Here is a 26,046-nt window from a genome sequence, read left to right on the forward strand (position 1 = left end):
CGGCCGGCACGCCTCCTCCATGCATCTCTATGGGAGAGGCGGGGAGGCAGTGTTCGCGCCTCCCCTGTTCCCCCATAGAACTGTATGGGGACAGGGAGGAGACGGGGCGTCACCGTCGACCTCCAGGTCGACGCTACGCGCCTTAGCGCTCACTATGAGCGCTAATGGTGGCGCCCCATTAGGGAGATCTCGGGGGGTCCCAGCGGTCGGACTCTCTGCTATCGAACACTTATCCCCTATCTTGTAGATAGGGGATAAGTGTATATTGTGCTGCAGTTGTCCTTTAAGATAAACTACCTAGGATGTTTTATAAAAGTCGCAGTTATTATATTTTATTTGATTTATTCTACTTTTGGTTTATTATATTTTAATTATATTTAATATATTTGAACCCACTATATGCTAATTTATGAGTGTATTGCAACATTTTATTACCTTGAATTAGTGTACTGGCTCTGTAGCAAGGGCCCTGCTCAGGGACCAGGTAACACTATATCATTATAATATTATTTTAATAAAGCACAACATTATACCAGCTACATCTCTATCCCTTCATTTATCACACCATTGTAACATCCAATATATATTTTATCTAATCATAACTTGGCTATCTGTACCTTGAGGTCTCAGAGGAAAAATTGCGGAGTTGCCAGATTGCTTCTTTCATTTTTCAGAGGCCTTTTCAAAAACGAAAGAAGCGATCTGATTGGTTGCTATGGTCAACTCAGAAGCTTTTCCTCTGGATAGATTTTGATAAATCTCCTCCTATGTTCTTAACACGAGCCTCTATGCCTCTCCTGATACATCCCATGACTTTGTTAGCCTAGCCAGCAGCTGTCTGGCACTGATCACTAAAGTAGAGTTTACTGTCCACCAATACCCCCAAGTCTTTTTCGGTAGAAGTTTTACCTGTCTTATTATTTAGCCCATAATTGTAGATTTAGTTTTTTTGGCCCAAGTGCATGACCTTACATTTCTTCATATTAAGGGCACATTCCCACTTGGCGTATACGCAGGGTACTTCACGCTGTGCAAAATCTGCAGAAGGAAAGGGAAATAAGCTGAGCATCCCTCACTCGCCATTCACACAGGGCTTTCCGGCGGCAGCCCTATGTGTGTAGTGAGTTTTAGAGGCGGAGCCGTGTGTCACAATCACGCCGACACACGGCCCTGCCTCCAAAACTCACTGCACACATAGGTCTGCCGCCGGAAAACCCTGTCTGAATGGTGAGCGAGAGATACGCAGCATATTTCCTGGTGCTTCTGCAGATTTTGCACTGCGCATACGCCAAGTGGGAACGTGCCCAAAAAGAAAACTGTGAGCCTGTTCACCCACACTAAACTCAATACACTGTGTTATAGTGTGAGTGAACAGAAGTCCAATGAGGGGTCACTTATTTAAATATGTCCTGTAGGTCCTGACATATGTCCCCCAGAAAATTATCTGCTGAATTCAGGGAAACACACAGGGGGCGGGGCTCCGCCCACACAATTTACATATTAATTGTCTGTGACTCCACATCCTAGTGAAGTGGAGTCACAGACAATGAATATGTAAATTGAGTGGGCGGAGCCCCAACGCCTGTGCACGATTCCCTGAATTCAGCAGAGGATCTTCTGGGGGACATATCTCAGGACCTACTGGACATATTTAAGTAAGTGACCCCTCGTTGTGCTCATGTTCACCCTCACTATAACCAGTGTATTGAGTTTAGTGTGGGTGAACAGGCTGACCGTTTTACCTTAAAGGGGTTCTCTGGTGCTTACACATCTTATCCCCTATCCAAAGGTTAGGGGATAAGATGCCTGATCGTGGGAGTCCCGCAGCTGGGGACAACCATGATCATGCACGCGGCATCCCGTTTGTAATCAGTCCCCGGAGCGTGTTTGCTCCAGGTCTGATTACGGGCAACTACAGGGCCGGCGGCGTGTGACGTCACGCCTCCGCTCCTCAATGCAAGCCTATGTGAGGGAGCATGATAGCTCCGGGGACTGATTACAAATGGGGTGCCGCGGGCGTCCCCAGCTGCGGGACTCCCGCGGTCAGGCATCTTATCCCCTATCCTTTGGATAGGGGATAAGATGTGTAAGCACTGGAGAACCCCTTTAAACTTAATTTGCCATGTCTGGCCTTCTAGAAATTCAGCTTCCCCAGATCCCTCTGTAATATTATGTTATCATCCTCTGTGGTGATCACCTAACCCAGTTTGGTGTCATCTGCAAATATAGAAATTCTACTTTGTAATCCCTCTACAATCTCATTAATAAACATATTGGAGGAGATTTATCAAAACCTGTCCAAAGGAAAAGTTGCTGAGTTGCCCATAGCAACCAATCAGATTGCTGCTTTAATTTTGCACAGGCCTTGTTAAAAATGAAAGAAGCGATCCTCTGGACAGGTTTTGATAAATCTCCCCCATTGAAAAAGAAGTGGACCCAGTACTGACCACTGTAGTGCCTACTAGTAACTGTCACCCAACCAGAGGAAGTTCCATTCATACCCACTCACTATTTCCTGTCACTAAGCCAGTTGCTAACCCATTTACATATGTCCTCCCCCAGTCCCAGCATCCTCATTTTATTTACTAACCTTTTGTGTGGCACTGTATCAAACTGTGGGCGCAAACTGTTGTCTCTTAGACATGGCTTCGCTGATGGATTGCTGGTGGAATTACTGACTCGAAGTAGGAAGAGCAGGGGCATCTGGAGCGACAGAAGATGGGTATGACAGACAGCTCTCTTCTGCTGAGGTGGTGGAGCCTTGGCTGGCTGAAACAGGGAGCAGCGTGCCACTGGGTGATGCAGCAGGCTGGATCACCACATCGGAGCCACGGTTCTCCCAGGCTGCTTCATGGTGGCGCTGCATATGTTGACGCAAGGCAATGGTGCCAACATTGGGACCCTGGCCCCTCTTCACCTTCTGCTGACACATCTTGCATGTGGCTATGTTAACCTCCTCTGGATGCTTGATGAAAAACTGCCACACCACCGAGTAGCTGATTGACTGATTGACTGCTACTGCCGCCGACTCCGGGATCCCCTACTCCACTACCTTCTGGGAAGGTAGGCTGCCACAAAGCAGGGGGTCTACCGTGGGCACCTTTGACACCAGACTTTCCACTTCTGCCACCATGCTGACTGCCAACCATGCTACCACCTTGCTTGCTCAGCTTCTGCCTCATGGGCAACCTGCAACCCTCTTCTCCTAATGATGATGAAGCCCCTTCTGCACCCGGCTCCCAAGTGCCATCGGCTTCATCATCATCGAGTTGTGTCTGTACGTCACTGATGTTCTCCTCGGGTTCCCCAACAGTGTCTGCTTCAGGAGCCTGAACGCTCGCAACACCACCTCCCATGTCACTCTTCTCCTCACTACTTGCCCACCTAGCGGAGGAAGCGGCGGATGCCTCCTCCACTTGTTGGCTGGGCAGTAGTTGCTGACTGTCCTCTAGTAGATCGTCCTCACTAAATAGTGGAGCTGAACCCACAGCATATGATACTTCTGTGGGGGAGGGAACAGCATAGGACAGAGGCAATGGGAGGACAGGGACAGCTCCCGGGCCATGCTAACTGAGGGTTGTGTCTGAGGAACCCCCCGACTGTTGACTGGGGGTGTCAGATGTCACTTGTGATGAAGTGGATGACCGAGTTAACCAATCAATGACGGCAGATCGGTTGCTGGTCGAGACACGACTGCTAGCTGATACCAGAAGCTCAGGCCTCTCGCTGTGACTCCTGCTGCCTCTCACCCCAAGTCTGCTGCAACCTCTGCCTGATGAATTTAGGCCTCTGCCACTCCTCTGTGCACGTCCTGGCACTTCTCTGTCTGACATACTTATACACCAGCTGAGTGCATATATGTTACACTGATGAGGAGGACAATACGCTCCACTACCCTTAAAACTGTATTAGACTACAGAAACAAGTGTTTAGCTTTGGTTGGGCTTTCACAGTAACTAGGCCCAAATTAGTTTAAAAGGAAAATATAATAAAGGACACTATGTAGGTGTATGTACAGTTTACACATATGAGAGGAGGACTATGCGCTCCCCTACGAACTGTATAAGGCTACTGAAACAAGTGTGTAGTTTTGGCTGGCCTTTCACAGTAACAAGGCCAAAATGAGTTTTTCGGGAAAAAACAAAACGTACACTGGTGTTGCTCGCGAATATTCGCAATGTGAATTTTATTCACGAATATCGCATATTCGCGAATACGCGAATATTCGCGAATATAGCACTATATATTCGTAATTACGAATATTCGTTTAAAAAAAAAAATTTCACATCACAGTGATCACCCCTCTCTGCTTCCAGCTTGTGTGGTGTAAAGAAGGCTCTAATACTACTGTGTGAGACTGGCGTGCGAATTTTCGCATATGTGAAAATTTGCATATGCAAATTTTCGCTTATGCTGATTTTCGCATATGTAAATTTTCGCATACGCGAAAATAAAATGAGAATATTACGAATATGCGTATTTAGCAAATATATGACGAATATTCGTCCATATATTTGCGAATATTCGTGAATTCGAATATGGCCTATGCCGCTCAACACTAACGTACACCACCTATGTACGCACGGTTACACTTATGAGGAGACAATAAGCTCCGCTATGCAACCTGTATTAGGCACTGTAATCAGGTGACTATGGCTTTTCATGCTCACCTTAACTGGCCCCTGTTCCCTTTTCAGTTGTTGTACGACTAACTGCAGCAGTACAGAATTGCTGTGTAGTAGAGCCCAGTACAGTATTATTAGGCACTAATATAGCAGGTGACAGAGGCTTTTACTGCTCTGCCTAACTGGCCCCTATGAGCTTTAGAGTTGCTGTACATCCCACTGCAGCAGTGGAGTTGCTGTGTATTACACCCAAAAGTGTACTTTCTCTTTCTCTGTCAGTCAAGACCTTGCATCCCTTGTATTTGATGGGTGAATAAAGCTTCACATTCACTTGATCACGGTAATCTTGAGTGTCGTCATCCACTTTTCTTTGATGTTTCTACTGTAAAGATACATTGTTTTTTCTATTTTAATGTTTTGACATCTTCCTTGGTCTACCCATATGTTTTCCTTTTTAATCACTTTCTAATTTGTTTATACTTGCACCAAATTTTGCACATAGCTGACTGAGAACAACCAACATCTTTTTATCTTATATTTTAATCATTTCCAATGTTTAAATTCGTAGCTCTCTTAATGGAACTATATTTTCTGTCAATAAGTCCACAGCTCTGAAAGTTCTGTAAGCACTTTGCCTTTTCCATGAAGACTATTTTGCATTTTAAGGCTGGGTTTAAACACACACACACACACACACACACACACACACACACACACACAGTATTTTTGTCAGTATTTTAAGCCACAACCAGAAGTGGAACCAATACAAATAAATGTATCTTAGTAAAAAATGTTCATTTTTTTGGTGTTTTGGACACACCCCTGGTTTTGGTTAAGACTAGCTAAAAAACCAACAAAAATACTGTGTGTGAACCCAGCCTTAGATTTTTTTTTAAATGTTTTTAGAAATGTAAATTACAATGTAAATCCATATTTTCCTCAATATTGAGTGAATCTGTAATTTTTTCTCTAATTGAACCAAAAGAAACATGCATCTCATAAGTTAAAATACTTCTACATTCTTTAGATGTATGAATTATGAAGCCATAATGTTTATTGTTGTGTGCCATATCTGCGCTGTATAGTTGCCCTAAAATATGTAGCAAAATAGCTGGGTGACCATCCCAGAAGGAGAATTCTTTTTTTTTCTTTTCTTCCCCAGGGGTTGTAAGTAAATAAGGTTGTTGAAGTACCACTTATGTCCAACAGGTGGTGGTAACATCCTTTCAATACCTACAATATGTATGAGCCCCTCTTACCATCTTCTGGTGAGTTGTACAGTAAGTCTGGGTTCACACAGTGCTTTTTATTTGAAATTTAGTTTTCGGAATGGCAGTGGTAAAACACATTTGAGAAGCTGAATGCATTTTTACAGTAAAACTAAAATGTAGGGTCCTTTGCTGTACCATGTACTGTGATATGTGACATAAAATAAAGTGGAATTATGTCATTTTGTATCATTTTTAGCATCAGCTCATAACAGAAATGTTTGGCTGGGTTCACACTTGAGAAGCTTTATATGGAAAACTTCCATTCGGAGCTTCCGAGCGCCGCCAGCACTGACTGAATCAGTCGGTGCGAGGACCACGCAGACATTGCCGTTCCCATAGACGGCAATGTCTGCAGAGAGGAAATCCGCCAGAACATTGAACAAGTTTAATATTATGGTAGTATTTTTCAAGTTAATTTTCGGGGCGGAAAGTCCGCCTCGAAACCTGCGCAGTGTGCACTGTGCATCAGAATTTCAAAACCGGTTTCCACTCGAAAAATGTTGTGGTGTGAATTTGGCCACTCTGTCCAATGCTACAGTATGTTCTCCAAGAGAGATGGCCTCTAGGACACTGGTCTCCAAACTGTTGACCTCCATATGTGACAAAACCACAGCTCCCAGCATGCCCAAACAGCCACTGGCTGTCTGGGCATGCTGGGAGTTGTAGTTTTGCAAGATCTGGAGGCCAACAGTTTGGAGACCAGTGTCCTAGAGGCAGACATTCAAGGCCGACACTAAACTTCTGCCATATATGTTCAGTGATCGTACCTGTGAATTGTCAGGAAGATTACCTCCATTCAATGGGAATAGTTCACATGTAGCTATTAACCCCTGCACAAATGACTGTCTCCCTGCTCCCTATATCACAAACTAAATCTTTCTAAAACCAAATGCCTTGTATTTCCCTCATCTTCTAACCCACCTGATATCTCATCTCTTTTTTGCGCAAAATTTTGCGCAAGCGCTTGTTTTTTCCCATTTTTTTGCGCACGTTTTGGTAGAGCATGTCCTCCAGATGTGGCTGAATCAGGGTACCTTGGAGTGACATCTATAGTACACATGGATTTATTACCTGCGTTCTTTTCCTTTGCACCAAAAATTTTGACGCAAGTGCGTCTTTTTCCCCATAAATATAAGCCAACTTTAACTGCACGTAGCAATCCTTTCTATTTCTGAAGGAAAGTTCTACTAAGGAACCACCAGAATGTTTTTACTTTCCTATCTCAATTCCTCATTTGGTTTGCTTTATATTGCTTTTTTACTCCTTGGTTATTCCAAAGCACTTTTAAAATAATTTGCATATAGAATATTTGTTTACAGTTCAGTTATTCATCAGATCACTTGTATATTGGTATTGTTATTTTATGATCCAACAATTTAATACATTTACATAGGAAATGTTTGATATCTTACTTATCATTGAACAAGATCCGTCACATTAAAATAGCTTTGTAATCCACTCAACACTGTAGATCATTCTCCTTTTATTTTTAAAATGTACTGCTTTCCGTTATACTTTTCCCCAGCGCCTGGTAAGATGGTGGCTATCACTGATAGCCAGCCATCTTACCATGTGACCATCTGGGCATGCTGGGAGTTGTAGTTTTGCAACATCTGGAGGGCCACAGTTTGGAGACCACTGTATAATGGTCTCCAATCTGTGCTCTTCCAGATGTTCCAAAATTACAAATCTCAGCATGTCCACTCTGTCGAGGCATGCTGGGAGTTGTAGTTCTGTAACATCTGGAAGACCACAGATTGGAGACCATTATACAGTGGTCTACAAACTGTGGACCTCCAGCTGTTGCAAAACTACAACTCCCAGCATGCCCAGACTGCCCAAGCATGCTGGGAGTTGTAGTTTGTCAACATCTGACCCTTTAGATATTGCCGAAATACAACTTCCAGCATGCCTGGCCATGCTGGGAATTATAGTTTTGCAACAGCTGGAGGCACACTAGTTGGGAAACATTGTTCGTTTCCTAACTCTTTTTCCCAACCCGTGTGCCTCCAGCTGTGCCTCCAAACTATAACGCCCAGCATGCACTGACAGACCATTCATGCTGGGAATTGAAGTTGTGCAACAGCTGGAGGCACACTGGTTTGGAAACACTAAGTTAAGTAAAAAACTTTCAAGTGTTTTGCAACCAGTGTGCCTTCAGATGTTGCATAACTACAACCCTCAGCATGCACGGACTGCCAAAGGGCATGCTGGGAGTTGTAGCAGTATGCCTCCAGCTGTTGCATAACTACATGTTCCAGCATGTCCTTCTGCTGTCACTGCATGCTGAGATTTGAAGTTTTTGCAACAGCTAAAAGGCACACTGGTTGCGAAACACTGAGTCTGTTTCCGTGTTTCGCAATCAGTGTGCCTCCAGCTGTTGCAAAACTACAACTCCCAGCATGCACGGACAGTCAAAGGGCATGCTCTGAGTTGTAGTTTTGCAACAGCTGGATGTTTCCCCCCCCCCCCCCAATGTGAATGGACAGGGTACACTCACATGGGCGGAGGTTTACAGGGAGTGCTGCAAGATTGAGATGCAGCAAACTCGCTGTCAACCCCCGCCCGTGTGACTGTACCCTAAAAACACTACACTACACTACACTTAAATAAAATAAGTAAAAAACACTATATATACACATACCGCTACACAGCCCCCCTCCCCTCCCCAATAAATATGAACAACGTCTGGTAATGCACTGTTTCCAAAATGGAGCCTCCAGCTGTTGCAAAACAACAACTCCCAGTATTGCCGGACAGACATTGACTATCCAGGCATGTTGGGAGTTTTGCCACAGCTGGAGGCACCCTGTTTGGGAAACACTGGCATATAATACCCCTATGTCCACCCCTATGCAAAACCCTAATTTAGGCCTCAAATGCGCATGGCGCTCTCTCACTTCGGAGCCCTGTCGTATTTCAAGGCAACATTTTAGGGTCACATATGGGGTATCGCCGTACTCGGGAGAAATTGCCTTACAGATTTTGGGGGACTTTTTCTCCTTTTACCCATTATGAAAAGGAACAGTTGGAGTCTACACCAGTATGTTAGTGTATAAAAATAAAATTATTTACACTGACATGCAGGTATTGCCGCATACTTTACATTTTCACAAGAGGTAAATGGGAAAAAAGATCCCCATTTTTTGGGACACAATTTAGCCAGAGTACGGAGATAACACATATGTGGGCGCAAAGTGCTCTGCGGGCGCACAACAAGGCCCATAAGGTAGAGTGCACCATGTACATTTGAGGTGATTTGCACAGGGACACAGATGTTAAATGAAGAATAAGGACATTGGTATAATTGATGTGTTATAATTGGGTGCAAAAAGTGGTATTATTGTGAGATTAAAACTCTACATAATGAAGAAAAAAAAATTCTAAAACTAATAACGAGGACACACTTACTGTTTAGGTGCAGATAAACTGCAGACAAAGCTCCTACTAAATAGAGCTGCAGTGTAAATTTATGCTCTGAGGAGAATTCTAAATTTAAACGCAATTCAAGAAAGTAGCTGCACAAGAATGATAAATTTAACGCAGCTGCACCAAATTTAGACAACAGGCAGAGGGGTAAAAAACTTCTATTATACACTGGAAATGATACATGTCCCCCAATGTGTATTACTACGATAGCTCCTAGGAGCTATACCATAAAAAAATGACCCTTTCTAAGAAGCGTTGAAGTTACTAGATGAATCCAAAGGAAGATCAGATGTAAGTTAAATCAAGTGGTCTTCATTTAAGATGGTAAAATGGTAGAAGGAAAGATGTGTGTTCAGGGTTCACAATCCATTCATGACATAAATACCTCTGATGAAGGGATCTGTGAACCCAGAAACGCGTCATTACTTGAGGCGTTTTACTAACTGGAATAAAGATCACTTGAACTTCAATTTACAACTTATCTTTTTTTTGGATTTGTCTGGCAACTGCAGCACTTCGTAGGAAAGGGTTGTTTTATTTCTGCTACTTTTACTTTGTCTTCTCCAGGACTGGTGGGTGTACTTCAGTTCCTCGTGACCCTGAGGCTTGTCAGCATGTTCTTACTTCTGCACTACCCCAGCAGTTGGTGTGATATGTGCATATTCTATGCGCTCCTGGTATAGAGACACTTACAGACCCCAATCTTTTTTTTAAATCAACTCTGGCCAGAAAGTTAAACAGATTTATAAATTACTTCTATTTAAATCTTAATCCTTCCAGTATGTAACAGCTGCTGTATGCTCCACAGGAACTTCTTTTCTTTTTGAATTTTTTTTCTGTCTGACCACAGTGCTCTCTGCTGACACCTCTGTCCATGTCAGGACCTGTCTAGAGCAGGAGCAAATCCCTATAGAAAACCTCTCCTGCTCTGGACCATTCCTGACATGGACAGAGGTGTCAGCAGAGAGCACTGTGGTCAGACAGAAAAGAAATTCAAAAAGAAAAGAACTTCCTGTGGAGCACACAGCAGATGATAAGTACTGGAAGGATGAAGATTTTTAAATAGAAGTAAATTATAAATCTGTTTAACTTTCTGGCACCAGTTGATTACAAAAATAGTTTTCCACCGAAGTACCCCTTTAATCCTCTGTTGTGGGGTTATACATGATCCTGCCAATCCTCAAAAGTGGTGATGGCACTGAAACACGTCATTGGTATACAGAACATAGCCTATTAATCTTCATGCCGTCTTGCCGAATCCTTCCAAATGACTAAGTAAAAGGTTATTTCTCTTTGCCTATATCCATTACATCTATAAGATTAGGGCAGTGATTGTTGTTTGTTCACGCTACAGTTCCCAACATTAGTGGTTGGGGGTTCTGTCTGCTGCTTCCACAGTTTCTGTGACAGGGATTTGCAGGTATCATTTGTGAAGGATGCCTCTGTCAGGAATTCTAAGAGGAAACTGTCTGACCCCATAATCATTCTGGCGCAGCTGACATGACTCCATCATGAACAAGATGCTGGTGTGATCAGTGCTTTAATTCTGTATAGAATTCAACCATCAGTGACTATTAGTTTTTCCCTCATCAGTTCTCCAGGAAATGAATCAGTCAACTATTCAGCAAATCTCAGACCTGGTGACTCCACTGGAAAACTTTTTTTTAAATCAACTGGTGCTAGAAAGTTAAACAGATTTATAAATTACTTCTATTTAAAAATCGTAATCCTTCCGGTACTTATCAGCTGCTGTATACTACAGAGGAAGTTCTTTTCTTTTTGAATTTCCTTTCTGTCTGACCACAATGCTCTCTGCTGACACCTCTGTCCATTTTAGGAACTGTCCAGAGTAGGAGCAAATCCCCATAGCAAACCTCTCCTGCTCCGGACAGTTCCTGACATGGACAAAGGGGTCAGCAGAGAGCACTGTGGTCAGACAGAAAGGAAATTCAAAAAGAAAATAACATCCTCTGGAGTATAGAGCAACTGATAAGTCCTGGAAGGATTAAGATTTTTTAATAGAAGTAATTTACAAATCTGTTTAACTTTCTGGCATCAGTTGATTAAAAAACAAAAAAAGGTTTTCCAGTGGAGTACCCCTTTAAGTCATATAAATTTGCTTCCAAAGTGGACCCTGCTATTATTACCCCAATGCTAATAGGGGTTCTTCTGAACAGTGGTGTTGTTAGAGGGGTGCGAACCACACTGGGTGACACCCCTAAGTGGAGTGACACCACCAAGCAGGAAGTAGTCCCACAATGGTGTCACCCTCACAACCCTTCACTGCCTCTCCGTCCGCAGATGCAGTACTCTAGAATGGTGGAGTGGGAGCTGTCAGCCTCCTGCTCCACCATTCACACTCACACACTGCAAGCTCTTCATGCGTTTGAGCTGCTGGGATGTAAGGTGATGTAATCGCGACTGCCTGGAGACCCTGTCCCCTCAGCTCACACAGGACAAGGGGCATTATTATAAGAGGGGCACAGGACAGGAGCATTATTATTATGAGGTGGCACAGGAAAGGAATTATAACTATGTAAGGGGCACAGAGTGTTTTGCATTTCAGAGGTATGGTGTATATTATAAAGAATTTATTGGGTGGTACAGTTTTTATGGGCCTTAATATGTTGTGATATTCCATTCAGAGGGTGTGTGGTAGTATTATATTCAGTGGTTACAGTATGTGGTAGTATTATATTCAGTGGTTACAGTATGTGGTAGTATTATATTCAGTGATTACAGTATGTGGTAGTATTATATTCAGAGAGCCCAGTGTGTGGTAGTATTATATTGAGAGGGTAGAGTGTGTGGTAGTGTTATATTCAGGGTGTGTGGCTGTATTATGTTCAGAGGGTGCAGTGTATGGTAGTATTTAAATGGTAAAAACCTCTTTAGCAGTTTCCCATTACATGGCAATTGGTATATTTGATTATTATACTGGAAATAATTTTCTGCAATGTGCTACACATCTTGTGTCCGTCACAACTACATCTTGTGTCCGCTAAAAAATTACTTTGGGGGTGGATGGTGTATAGGGTGATACAATTTTCTACCGCACTGGGTGACACCAACCCTAGCAATGCCACTGCTTCTGAAGTTACAAGTCAATGTACTGGCTCTGCCTATTGTGACTGTGCTCTCTTTTCTGTACTATGCAATCAGTTGGTAACATAGATGTAACAGAGATGAGTCAGTTGAAAAACAAAACAAAAACAAAAAAACACAAACAAGCCCCTTTACTATAGCCAGGCAATTAGGTACACTGCTTAAGTAGGAAACACAACCTTTGCTGAAGATGACTGAAAGCTTAGACACATCTCTGGGTTATTTATATGCAAAAAAAAAACAAACAAAAAAAAAACCATTAAGATGACAAATTTATGCATCTGTATCTCTTCAGACTATGCTCTACGGCACTGTCTGAAACAGAATACAAGGCATGCCTGATTTCCCCCTTTCTGTTCTTTTTTTTTTATCCTTCTGCACAATTCTTAGCATGACTAGTTTATATATATATATATATATATATATATATATATATATATATATATATGTATAAAGCAAAGAGGGAGCAGCACACCTAACACCTAAGGCTGTGTGTGCTATCAGTACAATATCCTTGGTCCCATATAAGATATATATATATATCTTAGCTGAGTACCCGGCGTTGCCTGGTTTTTCCTTCCTAATCCTTGTTGGGGAGGAAAACTAACAAAGGAGGAAGCTTTTGTTTTCATATCCCAACCCCATATGCTGTCCTCATATCTCAATCTCATATCCTGTCCTCATATCCTGACCTCATATCCCGTCCTTATAGCTCAACCTCATATCCCGACCTCCTATCTCATCCTCATATCCTAACCTCATAGCCCGACCTCATTGCTCATCTTCATAGCCCGACCTCAGATGCCATCCCCATATCCGGTCCCCATACCCTGTCCTCATATCCAGATCTCCTCATATACCTTCCTTATGTCCCATCCTTATAGGAAGGGGAAATTAACAAAGGAGGAAGCTTTTGACTTCATATCCCATCCTCATATATTGTTGTCATATCCCGTCCCCATATCCCGCCCTCATAGCTCAACCTCATATCCTGTCCTCATATCCTGTCCTCATATCCCAACCTCATATCCTGTCCTTATATCTAAACCTCCTATTCTGACCTTCTATCCTGACCTCCTATCTCGTCCTCATATGCCAACCTCATATCCCAACCTCATAGTCCAACCTCATAGCCCATCCTCATAGCCCGACCCCAGATGCCATCCCCATATCCGGTCCCCATACCCTGTCCTCATATCCAGACCTCATATCCCTTCCTTATGTCCCATCCTCATATCCCATCCCGTTCTCCTATCCCATCCTCCTATCCTGTCCTCCTATCCCGTCCTCCTATTTTGACCTCATATACCGACCTCATATCCTGTCATATCCCGTCCTCATATCCCGACCTTATGTCCCATCCTCATATTCTGTCTTCAGGTGGGACTGATTTGTGATGAAGATATTGTAAGCAGAAAATAGAAGGGGATGGGGCTTTGTGGGACTGGGCGTGATTTGCAAGCCAGACCAATGCACAAAAAGGGTAGATAATAAAAGGGGTGGGGCTTAACCAGTGGGCGTATATTTGTGAGATAGGGTTTGGCTTGTAAGCTGGACTGACACATTCACCTGGAGATGCAGAGCGGAGCTTGTGGAGTAAAGTACTGGAAGTCCCATATACTTGCATGGGACTTGAAACAAAAACCCATCTTTTATTTAAGGATGTAGGTAAGGGTTAATTTAACTATCACATATTTTTATTTGACATATAAGTAATATGTCTACCAGAAAGTTATGTGGGAACATACATTTCCCATAGATTTAGATGGGACTTTAAACAAAAACCCCGACCCTCACAAATGGGGGTAGTTAAAGGTTAAATTAACTGTCCTATATTTTAAGTGGACATATAAGTAACATGGGACCAAGTATTATCCAAATATAACCACGACCCTGGCAAATGGGGTTAGTAAGGGTTAAATCATCTATCCTATGTTTGTTGTTGACATATAAGTAACATGTGTGCCAAGTTTCATGTTAATATAAACACATTTTTTTTTAAGCAGGGAATAATTCATAACTTTTTCATGTGCACATTTATGTTGTATTTGTAGACTTTGGCCATGATATTTATGATGGTGCCTGTAGCCTGCGCTGGTGTGTTCTTAAGGCATATTCATGTTCATGCATCCTGCACATTATGTCATGTCATTTAGATCTTAGACCATGATATATGACTGTATTTGTATTGTTTTCCTTTTATAAAGTAATTTACAATAAGTAATGTTCTTTTGTATAAAACTTGGAAGGGCAAGCTGTGCATAACTAGCTTGCCCCCTGACTGGTGAGTAGTTAAGGGGTTAAGAAATATACAGGCAAGGTTTTTAGCCCCCTCCCCCGCCTGTAAAAACTTGTTGGTAACTATAGTGGTATGTCCCATGGGTGGGGGGGAAAGAGTGCACCAATCAGGGTTTTAATAGTTTCCCGGGCTTTCAGGGGCCCTCCCCTGGGTATTTATAGCTGTGGTGCCTCCCTTCCCCCCTCAATCTGCCCAGGACCCGGAGTTTTGGCTGCTGGTTGGTATGTGTCTGCCCCTTATTTGTGCCCGGATGGAGCAGGAGGGTGAGGGCTGGCATGCTCCCTTGTGGCTGAGCTGGCCTCCCCTCCTGTTGCACCCAAGGTGGGTTCGGGAGGCTGGCGGACCTCTCACAGTCCCGCTCTCCTACCCACTATGGCCCCTGTGAGCCCTGTCCCGCCCGTTCCTTTTGCCCTCTTCCCTGCCCGGGGCCAAAGCCCTCTCCCCTGCCTGTGCCTGTATCCCTCCCTCCGGGTGTGCTCCTTATGAGCATGCTCTGCTGTTTTCCTTGCAACCCCCCCCCCCCTCCTTGTCCCCTCCGTCTCTTTTTCCTCTTTGCGGTCCCCTCCTTCCCCCCCCCCCCCGTTCCCCTCCGTCTCTTCCCCCCCCCCTGTTCCCCCCCCTGGCTCTGGAGGCAGCGGCCCCTGGGGGGCTGCTGCTGTTTTAACTCCCTATGCGCAAATGGACGCTTATTAACGTCCATTTGCGCTCCTTCAGATATAATGTGCGCGCATTATATCCGTGGGTCCCGGTTGCTCTTAGCAACCAGAACCCATGCTATGCCGGACATCGCCGATCGGGCAGATGTCCGGTATTACATCTTTAGACGCGGCGATCTAAGCTCATCGCCGCCTCTGAAGGTGTATTTTCAAGCATCCGGCTGCTCAGTCGGGCTGACCGGGACAATCGCGATCTAATCGCGTTGTCCCGATCAGCTGGGACGCAGCAGGAGGGTCACTTACCTGCCTCCTGCGCGTCCGCTCATTGATTGATTGCTCCAAGCCTGAAATTCAGGCTTGAGCAATCAATCGTTGATAGCACCGATCATTGCCATGTTAATACATGGCAAGTGATCGGTGTTAGCTCCTATGGAGCTATAACATTGCAAAAAAAAAAAAGTTAAGTCGATAAAGGTCATTTAACCCTTCAATAATAAAAGTTTGGTTTGCCCCCTTTTCCCCATCCCAAAATAATAATAATAAAAATAAAAAAATTATATATATATATATATATATATATATATATATATATATATGGAAAGGCCTGCGCAGCTGGCCTGTAATTGTGGGAGGAGCGGGATGACTATAAAACTCACGGCTCTCCCCCCTTCAATGACGCCGTGGGTTCTTCGCTTGAGGGTTGTCACGTGATGTCGGCAGGAAGTGGAGTCACGTTCCCACCGGTCAGCTGACTGCACGAGTCAGCTGACAGGAACCTCGCTTCAGCCGGCATGGTGGGGGTAAGTGGCCGTGGCTGACCGGGGGTAATGCTGGCGGTTCCCGGACTCTGGAGGTGAGCCGGAGTTCAGGGAAACCCTTGGTCAGCCCGGCCCCAGGTTATTGTATTACATATCGGCATTCGGCATTCGCCGGTAGCATTTTACGGTTTTCAGCTGTATATGATTACTTACGGCTTGCTGCGCATGTATATGGCTACTTTGTTATGCGAACAGCCTCCTGCACGAGCATATCATTACCGCACTAGGTGAACGGCTTGCTGCGCATGTATGTGTTTTCTTATGGCTTGCTTTATTATGTGATGTTTACTTTATTATGTGTTCAGCCTCCTGCTCGTGCATATCATTACCGCACTATTTGAACGGCTTGCTGCACATGTATACGATTACTTTGTTATGTGAACAGTCTCCTGCACATGTATATCATTACCGCACTATGTGAACAGCCTCCTGCACGTGCATATCATTACCGTACTATGTGAACAGCCTCCTGCACGTGCATATCATTACCGCACTATGTGAACGGCTTGCTGCGCATGCATACGATTACTTTGTTATGTGAACAGCCTCCTGCACGTGCATATCATTACCGCACAATGTGAACGGCTTGCTGCACATGCATACGTTTACTTTGTTATGTGAACAGCCTCCTGCACGTGCATATCATTGCCGCGCCATTTGAACGGCTTGCTGCGCATGTATATCATTACTGCATTGTGTGAACAGTATCCTGCACATGCTTATCATTACCGCATTATGTGTTAGGCCTCTTGCACATGTATTTGATTGCTGCATTGTGTGAACAGTCTCCTGCACATGTATATCATTACCGCACTATGTGATAGGCTTCTTGCACATGTATTTGATTGCTGCTTTGTGTGAACAGTCACCTGCACATGCATATCATTACCGCACTATGTGTTAGACCTCTTGCACATGTATTTGATTGCTGCATTGTGTGAACAGTCTCCTGCGCATGTACATCATTACCGCACTGTGTTAGGCTTCTTGCACATGTATATGATTACCGCACTATGTGTTAGGCTTCTTGCACATGTTTATCATTACTGCACTATGTGAACAGTCTCCTGCACATGTATAACATTACTGCACTATATGATCAGTCTCCTGCACATATATATCATTACCGCACTATGTGATCAGTCTCCTGCACATGTATAACATTACTGCACTATGTGATCAGTCTCCTGCACATGCATAACATTACTGCACTATGTGATCAGTCTCCTGCACATATATAACATTACTGCACTATGTGAACAGTCTTCTGCACATGTATAACATTACCGCTCTATGTGAACAGTCTCCTGCACATATATATCATTATCACATTTTGTACTTCTGTGCTGCTGGGAGGATCTATATGTGTCTCCCGTATACTAAGACTCGCACACCTTTACACTCAATCGGTCTCACCGCTCCGCCCCACCCTGTGGGCTTATGCTTCTCCCCCACAAGCTGCCTATCTGGTCAGTCTAAGGCACGCTACACCAACAGCTGCGCTCACTTCCAATCTTTGTCTCTTAACTAACTTCCTCACAGTTTTCTTTTCATTTTATATTTGTGTTTCCGGGCGGTGTGCCTCCAGCTGTTGTGAAGCTACGATTCTCACTTATAGGAATCATGCCGTAGGGTTCATGCTGTACACATCCTGGTACCCATGCACGTTGGTAGGATTCATGCCGGTTTCATTTATACGCCACACACGCTTTTAGGGTTCATTCGTTCTCTACGCACTTGTAGTTTTATACCGTACACACGCTTTTAGGGTCATACTGTACACCCCCTTTGTAAGGTTATACTGCACACACGCTTGTAAGATTCATACAGTACACACTTGTAGTGTTTATACCGTTTACTTGCCTACAGGTTTCATACTGTACACTCGCTTGTAGGATTATATTGTACATTCACCCTTAGGGTTCATGCTGTACGCTTGCTTGTAGCATTCATACTGCACTCACACTTGCGCATAGTTGGGGGGTGCATGCTTGTAGCATTTACTCTATACACACGCTTGTACATACTTGTAGCATTATGCTGCGTACACACTTATAAGATTCATGCTGTACACAGTACACACTATACACACGCTTGTTGGATTCTTACTTTACACGCATTAGGATTATGCAGTACATTCGCGGTAGCTTTTATACGGTACACTCGCTTGCATAATTCATAAAGTTCATGCGGTGCATACCAATGTAGCATCCATACTGTACACTTGGTCGTAGGTTTACGTGGTATACACGCTTGCACTCGCCTGCAGGGTTACTACTACACACACTCTTGTAGGAGTCATGTTGTACACACTCATAGGATTCTTACCTTGTACACGCTCATACGAGTCACACTGTACGCACGTTTATAGTATTACATGGCCCACGCTCATAGAATTACTACTGAGCATGCACTCATAAGGTTCGTGCTGCACACCCGCTCGCAGGACCTGTATCACGCGTGTTTGTAGGGTTATATTACTCGGGTGCACGCGGGAATCAGGCTGCGTGTGCACTCGTGGCATGTGTTCTGTACATGCACTTGCGCTATTTGTGAAGTTCGTACACCCGCAGTTTTGTGCAGCGCACATGCTCATACAGCACATGGGGTGTGGCCCTGTACGCAGGTATGTGGTTATAATAGTTACTACTTGCCGGCATATTCTCTGCCATCAGGTCGTGGTTAGCTTCAGGCATTCACTGGTGGTCTATACGCGTATATGGTTGGCCCGAGTATAGGTTCATCAAGTCGGTGGTATAGCCATGCTTAGCGGTTCACGACAGTTTCACACGTAGTCATTCTGCACGCATCTTTATATAGGCAGGGTGATACATAGCAGTTGTCACTGCTGACACATATTCAGAAAGACTATTACACGACGCACAGGCGGGGCTGACCCAGTAAACCGTTGCAGACGGGGTATGTCTCATTATCGTTGGTACTGACATGCCTTCTGAACGACACTGACACTACGCATAGGTGGTATTTACCTGTTAAGCCTGTCATGTTACAGAAAGGGTACGTCGCATAATTGTTATGACTGACACGTCACACATAGGTGATGTATACCCATCATGCCTCCCACGCCTGCAGGGAGTACGTTGCACGGTTGTTACTGACACGCCTTCAGAACAGCAATAACGCCACACATAGGTGATAAGATTTGTTTTATTATCCAAGTAATCACCTCATGAACCTGACACGTCTTCAGGTTGTGTTTACTTGTGTCGTCGGTGCACCTCTTTTACAATATAGTCACGTTCTCAAAAACGGAATTCACGATGTTTTGGGTTGTAATGGTACTCGTATGAACTTTCGCACTTACCACTGGGCACACACTTATCTAGACTCAGTTACGCATATAATTCTCGTCCGACACGTCTTCGCATACTTTTCCTCTCTCCTGGTTTAAAGAGTTTCTTATTGTTGCCCAAGTAATCACCTCATGAACCTGACACGCTTTCAGGTTGTGATTGCTTGCGTTGTCGATGCGCTCCTTTCTCTGTGTAGTCATGTCCCAAAAATGTACTTCATGATGTTCTAGGTTGATATGGTACTCGTATAACGTTTCGCACTTGTCACCGGGCGCATACTCGTTTAGACCCGGTTACGCATACGATTCTCGTCCGACACGTCTTCGCATACTTTCCCTCTGTTCTGGTTTAAAGTGTCGTACATTGTTCTCCAAGTAATCACCTCATGAACCTGACACGCTTTCAGGTTGTGATTGCTTGCGTTGTCGATGCGCTCCTTTCTATGTGTAGTCATGTCCCAAAAATGTGCTTCATGGTGTTCTAGGTTGATATGATACTCGTATAACGTTTCGCACTTGTCACCGGGCGCATACTCGTCTAGGCCCGGTTACGCATACGATTCTCGTCCAACACGTCTTCGGATACTTTCCCTCTGTCCTGGTTTAAAGAGTTGATTATTATTGTCCAAGTAATCACCTCATGAACCTGATACGCTTTCAGGTTGTGATTGCTTGCGTTGTCGATGCACTCCTTTCTCTGTGTAGTCTCGTTCCTAAAGATGCTCTTCAGGGTGTTCTAGGTTGTTAAGGTACTTGTATAAACGTTTCGCTCTTGTCACCGGGCACATACTTGTCTAGGCCCAGTCACGTATACAATTCTCATCCGTCACGTCTTCGGATACTCTCTCTCTGTCCTGGTGTTAGACGGTCAGCTATGTTATAGATAAATGAGCTTGGCTAGACGGTTAGTTTGGCTGTCCCTACTACATACATTTACTTTCACATGTGCTCACGTTGAAGGAGTCCAGAATATTGCAGCAGATGCCTTGTCCGCAAATACGCAAAAATTTATGGTACGGCGTGGAACTCGTTTTCCAAATCCAGATCCAAGCACGCTGAGGGCGACAAGATTTCAGTTCCCTTCCTATTAGCATATGTCGGGTTTTGCCATTCCACACTGCATTTATCCCACAATACTATTAAGAGTTATCTAGCCGGTATCCAACACCATTTATCCTTGACCAATACCCGTAGTTACTCTATACTCTCTTCTCGCTTGGTGAAATCCGCTCTGAAGGGCATCCTTGAGAAGGAAGTCCCTCGCAGCCCAGTCAGACAACCAATCACAGGCAACATGTTCAGGCAGTTGTCCGACTTGTTAGACTCCACACCATTGGGTATCCGTGATAGCCTCACATTAAAAGCGGCCATGTACCTTGCCTGTTATGGGTTTCTCAGACCGGGTGAGTGTACTACTAGGACCATTAACGCGCCCTATCCTAAGGTCAGTCAGCTGTCACATGTCTCTGATCATTTCCAGCTGTCCCCCAGTCAGACCAAGACCTCGTCACCGGGTCAAACTGTGGTTGTTCGGTTTTCCCCACCGTGCACAAAGGGTGTCCTGCCACAGTCCTCCGTGAATTGTTGAATGCCTGTGTTAACCTATCAGCTGACGACCTTTTACTCCATTTCAGGTCCAACCCGCTAACTACTTCTCAATTCATCAAACATTTACGCATTTCGGTCGGGTCGCTGGGAGGAGTCCCGACTTCATTATCCGGTCACTCCTTCCGTATTGGCGCAGCTACAGCCAATTCTAAGCACGGGGTCCCAACCCACGTAATCATGAAATTAGGATGTTGGAAATACGGATGCTACATGCAGTATTTCCCTAACCCTCGCAAAGAAATGGCTAGCGCATTCCAGTCTCTTGTGTTGTAATCCGCAATAAACAAATGTTTGTTTAAATCCGGGTTTTGCCCTCTTTTCCAGGCATATTCTTTACGCCGCAGTTATGGCACACTCCAAACTGCTTAGTTGAGGTTGATAGATTATTGGTTACAGTTGGTTGTTAGGTTAGTATTAGGGTTTTACGCATTTCAGTCATGTAGCAACGACCACAAATGGAAAGGCCTGCGCAGCTGGCCTGTAATTGTGGGAGGAGCGGGATGACTATAAAACTCACGGCTCTCCCCCCTTCAATGACGCCGTGGGTTCTTCGCTCCCACCCGCCCCCCCTTCTTTTCATTCCATCACACTTACCACAGGGTATGCCCTCTTTTCCAGGCATATTCTTTACGCCGCAGTTATGGCACACTCCAAACTGCTTAGTTGAGGTTGATAGATTATTGGTTACAGTTGGTTGTTAGGTTAGTATTAGGGTTTTACGCATTTCAGTCATGTAGCAACGACCACAAATATATATATAAATAAATGAATAAATAAAAAATAAATAAATAAATAAAAGTGTGTATGTATGTATGTATATATATATATGTATAACTAAAACAAATAAAAAATTCTGTGTGTTGCAGACATGCACGTATGTGGTATCTCCGCATGCGTGCATGTCTGGGGTATAACAATATGTCGTCGTTTGAAGTGTTCCATCTATGGCGTGCACGCAAATATAAATAAATGAATAAATCAAATAAAATAATTTTAAATTAAAAGAAATAAATAAATATTAATTTCACTATACACGTGAAATACATAATAAATAATATTGGTAATTTAATACACATATGACATTTCTGTTTAGCATATTCGATCAATTTTTCTACCGTATGTATTAATAAACGGCGTTCACAAAAAAAAAAAAAAAATATCCGAGAAAATGGCAAGGGTACTGCGGGCTCTTTCGGATTACGGCGCAAACTATTTGAGCTCTCATATCGTCCCCTCTCATTTACACAGCTTCTCACCCTGCCCACGCTGGCACCTCTCCCCTTACCCCACCCCCCCTGCCCACTGCGTCTGCCTCCCCATCACCTCTCCGCCCCATGTTCCCAACCCCCCCCCCCTGCTGCAGCTGCTGTCCTTCTTCCTCCTGCCTCTCCAATGCCCCCCGTGGAGGGGTAGTGAGTGTGGTGGCGGAGTGCCCGCGACCCGGCGGTCTCCGGCGTGCCTTGTCCCACACCGCGGCGGTGGTGAAGTGGTTCTTTCAGCTGTTGGCTTCTCCATCTTCTGGAATTGGTGAGTGTTCTGATGCGGGGCTTGGCCCCTTCCCCGGTTAGTGTGCTTATGGCTGCGTTCTGTGCAGTGTTCGTCCTTTTGTTTCTGTGTGTATGTTGAGTCTGGTCTCTGGTTGTGAAATGGGTACGTCTCTTCTTGGCAGGGTGCTTTGGTAGGGTATAGTTTTCTGCGGTGCGTGCTTGGGTGAGTGCTCTTTTGGCCTTACGCTCTGGGTGGCCGGGGTTTGGCGAACTTGGCTCCTGAGGCTTGTTCCTTATCCTGATTCGGTGGGGGCCACCCAGTTACGGTTTTGTTTCTTTTGGTTTTCTCCCCCTTTGTTTGGTTTATCTCTCCGTATTTTCCTAATCTCTGGTAGGCATGGGACTTCTGTATGTCGTGCTGGGTGCTTTAGCTGATGTGTTCGGTGGGTAGGTTTCGCTTAAGTCTCCGGGGGAAGGTTCGCTTGAGTCTCTGTTTGCCTTGCCTTGTGAGTTCTTCTGTTCGTGGTGGTATTCCGGAGGGTGATTCTCCTGTGCTCTGCGCTTGTGGGGGTGTGGTTTGTTGTTACAAGGCTGACACGCAAATTGTGAAGCGTTCCATATTTGGTGCTCGCTTCGGCAGCACATATGTTAAAATTGGAACAATACTGAGTAGATTAGCATGGGTTCCGCATGCCGCGTTGGTGTTGGTCTGCTGCTTTCCTGTGGTCAGGGTGTGATTGCGTTTTCTCTGTTTTGGTTTCTTCTGGGCTCGCTAGGTGCCCTGGTTACGGTCCTTGCTGGTTTCCTGATTGTTCCACGTGGAATATGGTTCCGGGCGGAGTTTTTTCCTCCAGGTTGTCTCTGGCCGCCGAGGGTGTGTGGTATCTGTGCCCCCGCATATGTGCCCCCACATATGTGCCCCGGGTGCGCTAAGGGCTGATGTTTCGGCTGGTTGGGGTTTTTTCATGTGTCGTGCAGTGGACAGGCCTGCTTTCTGTCCCCCGTTGCAGCTCATGGGGAGCTCGCTCTGTTTCCGGATGTGGCCGGTTTGGTTGGTTGTTCGTGTGGTTTGGTTTCCCAGTGGTGCTGCTGGGTGGTTTAGCCCTGGGTCTTGGTAGTCAGTGGGTTTCTGCCATGCTTGGGTTTTGTTAGCGCTTTTGCCTTGGTATTGGTTGTGGGACTTTGGGTGCTTGCTTCGGCAGCTCATGTTCTGGACTTGTACCGATACTGTGTGGGTTGGCTTGGCCCCTGCGCTTGGTAGCGGTCTAATTTGGTGTAACTTTTCTTCTTTTCTGGGGTGCTTTGAATGATCGTGGTGTGTTGTCGGTCTGACATTCGGGTAGTTGTCACTGATATTACTCTTGCGGATTTCTTCCTGTGTTCGGCTTGTTGCGCCTAGTGCTTCGCTGTTTGGAGTTATTTTGAGGCTGTGCTCCCTGGGGTCGGTATTGGGTGTTGACGCTTTGTCCCGTTTTTCTCTGTCAGTGGTTCCGGAGGTTGCTCCCTTGGCGGAATCGGAAGGTTTGCCTGTGTGGCTGGCCCGTGGGTCATCGTGGAGTGTGGTGTGTATTTCTTGGTCCGCTTTGGTGGCTCCTGCGACTTGGTCACACTCACGTGTGGAGGCCGGGATGTCTACAGTGGAGGGGGGTCCCGGAGGTTCCAAATGTGTCTGTGGTTGGGGATTTGTTTTTCGTACCTGGAATGCCCTTTGTAGTAACCTTCCGGGCTCTGATGTTTATTCCTATTTCGTTTTCATAGGATGTGATGACAGAAGTTGACTGCTGTGTCACCTCTCCAAGGACGTTCGAGATTTGGGCTGTGTTCTCTGTGCATCCAAATAACATTCTTAGTACATGACGTCGGGTATCTTCACCTGTTCATGTGAATCACCTTCTATTCAAAAGAAAAAAAGAAAAAAAAAAGGAGAAAACAGGTGGGTGGCTTTCCCTCTGTGCTGTGACCCAGTGGGGTGCGGTTGGTGCATGGCGGGGGGTAATTTTTTCTTTTCAACTTTGCGGTTGGTGGGATGTTGGTGTGTACCTATTGGCTGGGCCCGCGAGTGGGTGGCCTTGCTGTCGGCGACCGGTTTTTCCTATCAGTTTTGGGTCACTTGGTGGCAGCTGTGGGTCGGATTTTTGGTTGTCGCTTTTGCGTCGTTTTGCTCATCCGAGGTTTGCGCTGGCTTTTTTCGGGGCTATGTGGATGGGGCACTTCCTTTCTCCTCATCTGGGACTGGGGTGTCTGTTTTTTGGGTGCCTATTTTGTGCAATTCGCGAAACAGTAAAAAATAAAAAATAAAAAAAATAAAAAAAATTTAAAATTAAAGGCCCCCTTTTTTTTTTTGTCCGAAATTGCTTCGGCGATCCAGGTAGCGCTGTTTGTGCTGCATGGGGGTCAGCGAATGACTGTTTTTTTGGGTTGTCGTCCTATTGCTTGACGGGGCGGCTGTGGGGCGCCCCCCCCCCCCTTTTTTTCTTTTTTGCTCCACGCCCCCGATTATTCAGTTTCGAGTTTTTTGTCTGTTTTGGGTTTTGCTTTTCTTTGATGGGATGGGATGTTGTGAGTTTGAAATTCACCCTCTTTTGTATCGGGGCCGGCGGAGATGGCTTGGTTTCCGGAGAGGGTAGCGCAGCGCGTGGGGCGCTGGCGATCTGCATGTTGCGTTGCTATTTTCGCCCAGTTTGATGTTTCCCATATGTGTTATGTTTTGCGAGCGGTTTTCCGCAAGGTGGTGCGAATGCTGCAGCTCGGTGTGCTTCGGTGTATGGGCGAGTCTGAGAGATGTGTTCGCACAGGAGTTATTAAAAAAAAAAAAAAAAAAAAAAGGTTGATAAATAAAATGAATGAATACACATTAATATAAGAAATAGGTCCTGGCGGCAGGTACCTCGGTTTTCCTGGAGAGGAAATGTGTTGAGCGGATTTCCTGGAGAGGAAATGTGTTGGGCGGATTTCCTGGAGAGGAAATGTGTTGGGCGGATTTCCTGGAGAGGAAAAGTGTTGGGCGGATTTCCTGGAGAAGAAATGTGTTGGGCGGATTTCCTGGAGAGGAAATGTGTTGGGCGGATTTCCTGGAGAGGAAATGTGTTGGGCGGATTTCCTGGAGAGGAAATGTGTTGAGCGGATTTCCTGGAGAGGAAATGTGTTGGGTGTGTCCGGGGGGCTGAGGTGGCCCCAGGTGTTGGCTATCCAGTATCTCTTGGGTGGGGGTCGGAGCCCAGTGTAGGGCTAACTGGTCTCCTCCGTGGCGGTAAGAAGACGGTGAAAGCGGGGTCAACCAGGGGTAGACCTCCACACAGGACAGTGTGGCAGCACCTCTCGGGTTGGCAAGAAGCCAACGGTCTCTTTGTTACAGTTAAACTGTTATTTATATAAGTAATTTTATAAATAAAGCTGTGGCCGATCCCCACCCATAAAAAAGTTGAATTGTTGTTG

The sequence above is a fragment of the Hyla sarda genome, chromosome 2 (assembly GCF_029499605.1).
Source record: "Hyla sarda isolate aHylSar1 chromosome 2, aHylSar1.hap1, whole genome shotgun sequence".
NCBI classification, from domain to species: domain Eukaryota; kingdom Metazoa; phylum Chordata; class Amphibia; order Anura; family Hylidae; genus Hyla; species Hyla sarda.